A 2992-nucleotide genomic window follows, 5' to 3' on the forward strand; every position below is an offset into this window, starting at 1 on the left:
CGGCTCCTCCTCCTCCTCTTCTCCCTCCTCCTCCTCCTCCTCCTCCTCCTCCTCCCGCCGGCCCGGCTCTGATGTCAGCGCCCCGGCCGCCGGGGGAGGGACGGGGCGGAGCGGCCCCGGGGCTGAGCCTGCGCCCGCCGGACCGGCCCCGCCGCTGCCCGAGGGGCGCCGGGGGGAGCTGATCCCCCGGGGGTACGGGCCACCCCCGGCCCCGCCGCCGCTGGTGTGCCCGGGTGCCCTGGAGCCGGCGGTGCGATGGGCAACAGGTCGCGGCGTTCCCGGTGACCCTCCGGTGACAACAGGAAAGAGTGTTGGCAGGAGCGCGGAGCGCCGGGACAAGGGGGAGAGGGGCTCAGGTTCAGACAGAGGAGGTTTGGGTTGGATGATAAGAAAGAAATTGTTCCCTGTGAGCGTGGGGAGGCCCTGGGGGAGCTCTGGCTGCCCCTGGATCCCTGGAAGTGTCCAAGGCCGGGTTGGAGCAGCCTGGGATGGTGGAAGGTGTCCCTGCCCGTGGCAGGGGTGGGATGAGATGATCTTCAACACAAACCCATTGTCCCCTTTCTGTGATTGTACGATTCACCCATTAACAGAGTCCCACCCGTGCCTGGTGTCTCCGCGCTGTCCCGAGAGCACCCTGAGGTGACAGAGGTGACAAAGACGTGCGATCTGCCCTTCAGTTGCCTGACATCCAGTAAAATCCGTGAGGGTTCCTTCTCCTAGAGCACCACAGGAAATCCAGATATTTCATTTATGGATGTAAAAGGCACTCTGATAATCCCTGCTTTCTAAGTAAAGAACAAGTGTGTTTTGACATCCCTCCCTCTTTCCCAGCTGTCCCACAAAAGGCCGGGAGTGTGCTCTGGGGAAGGGATGAAGGAGCATCAGGGTACACAGGACCTGCACCACGTCCTCCACAAGCAGCTGCCACCGCAAGAAAGAAGAACCCAGGCCCTAAAAAGGGACAGGACAGGGAAAGGCAGGACAGGGAAGGGCACGCTCTGTCCCCACACACAGGCAAGGCCACCCCGGAGCAGGAGGCATCTGCTCCACCTCTGCCACCTCAGCACCTTCTGAGATCAATAAAATCCTCTCGGGTCATTTTAATCAAGCCAATAAAACTGCTCCCAGTTTTACACAGGCCGTTCTTACGGCGTGGCTGATCAATAGCTGGGCGAAGCAGCGGATCCAGCTAATCAAGATACGTCATTAGCAGCAAGAGACTGAGCGTCTGTCAGGAGGTGGCAGTGACAGTCACCAGATGGGAGAGTGAGTAAACCTACACCAGGCGCTGGCAGCTTTATAAATAAAACTCTCGTCGAGCTCCCCGTGCCTCTCTCACCGAGTCCTGAGTTTCCCTGAGAAACCTGGAGAGCAGCAGAGGCCTCTGCCCGCTCCTGCAGGGAAATTTCCCCCTTTGGGAAATGGATTCCTTCTGGGCCTTGCAGCATCTCCCAGAACGATCTGACTCTGCATCCCTCACCCCAGCTAACAAGGGGCTTTGGGGGGTGGGAGTTAAATCCACCAGGGCCTGTAACCACAGATCAAAGCTGCTTCAAAGCTGCTGCTCTGTGGGGTTTTCCCAGCTTTGGCGTCCCCTGGCTTGGGCTCGTCCCAGCACGTCTGGGGGAAGGAGCCTTTCAAGCCAAGTTTTTTCTCCACGGAGGAATCTGGTCAAAGGAAAATGATTGACCCGTTTCGTTGCTCCCGTTTCCTTCAGTTTCATTCATATTTGCTTTGTAACCCGACCCTTCAGCTATTTCAAAGATAAACACGAGCCCGGAGGAGGCACAGTTTGGGAGCCTCGGGTCCTGGGTTTCCCATGGAATCCTCCTTGGTTACTCACCCGAGGCCAGGGCTGTGCTGGGGCCCCGGGAGCTGGGACAGCCCCACTTCCCTCTGCCTTCAGCCTTGGGGGGGTCAGGAAACCACAGCAATTCATCAGAGAATCGTGGAATGATTTGGGTTGGAGGGGACTTTAAAGCACATCCAGTCCCACCCCTGCCATGGCAGGGACACCTTCCACTGTCCCAGGTGGCTCCAGCCTGGCCTTGGACACTTCCAGGGATCCAGGGGCAGCCACAGCTTCTCTGTGCCAGGGCCTCCCCATCCTCACAGGGAAGAATTTCTTCCCAATACCCAACCTAAACACCCCGTCTTTTAATTTAAAACCATCCCCCTTGTCCTGTCACCAAGCCTCTTCAGCACTTTTTAACTAATTCTAAGGTAAATCTGATTGCAGGGCGCTTGTCCTTGCTCTGTTTCAAGCTGCACTTGTTTCATGTCGTGGGGACAGATGTTTCTTCCCATCCTTACACCTTTTACAAGGTAATTGCAATGACAATCTTCTGCTGCGGCCAGTGGGAAGCAATGAGCCCTTCGGTGTGAATTTATTAAGAAATCAAGAATTTACTAAAGAAATAACCGTGGAGGGGCAGGCAAGAGATGGCCCAGTGTGACCAGAAATATTTGATTTGCAGCTCCTCACAGCAAACCTGAGAAGCCGAAGCGGCGGTGAAGTGGGTGAGGCAGAATTAGAGAGATTTCCCCCAGAATGACCCAATCTGTCCTAAAGAGGGGACAGAGGGGTGCCATGTCTCTGTCCCGGGGTGTCGGGGACTCCCGGCCCGGCTCGCAGCTCCTCGCCAGCACCGCCACGAGGTGGCCCCCGGGCCCCGTCGAGCCGCGCTCCGCCCGCGGCCGCGGCTCGGGACGGGAGCGGAGCATCCGGGATCCCCCGCCCTGTCAGGGTGCGACCCCCATGTGCCACCTCTGCCCGCGGCCCAAAGGGAGCCCCCCACACCGCGCATCCCCCAGGGAGCTGTGCCAGAGGAGGGTTGGGCTGCATGGCAGGAGGAGGTTCGTCCCCCAGAGGGTGGTGTGGTGGGGTTCTCCCCGCAGGTGTGGTGGGCGCTGACAGCCGCCCTTTCCCCTTCCCACACACCCCACAGCTTCACACAGCGCAGGGGCTGCCCTTAATTACCCCGAAGCATCA

This window comes from Chamaea fasciata, unplaced genomic scaffold, assembly GCF_029207755.1.
Source record: "Chamaea fasciata isolate MVZ Bird 193981 ecotype frontalis unplaced genomic scaffold, bChaFas1.0.hap1 SCAF_25, whole genome shotgun sequence".
NCBI classification, from domain to species: Eukaryota; Metazoa; Chordata; class Aves; order Passeriformes; family Sylviidae; genus Chamaea; species Chamaea fasciata.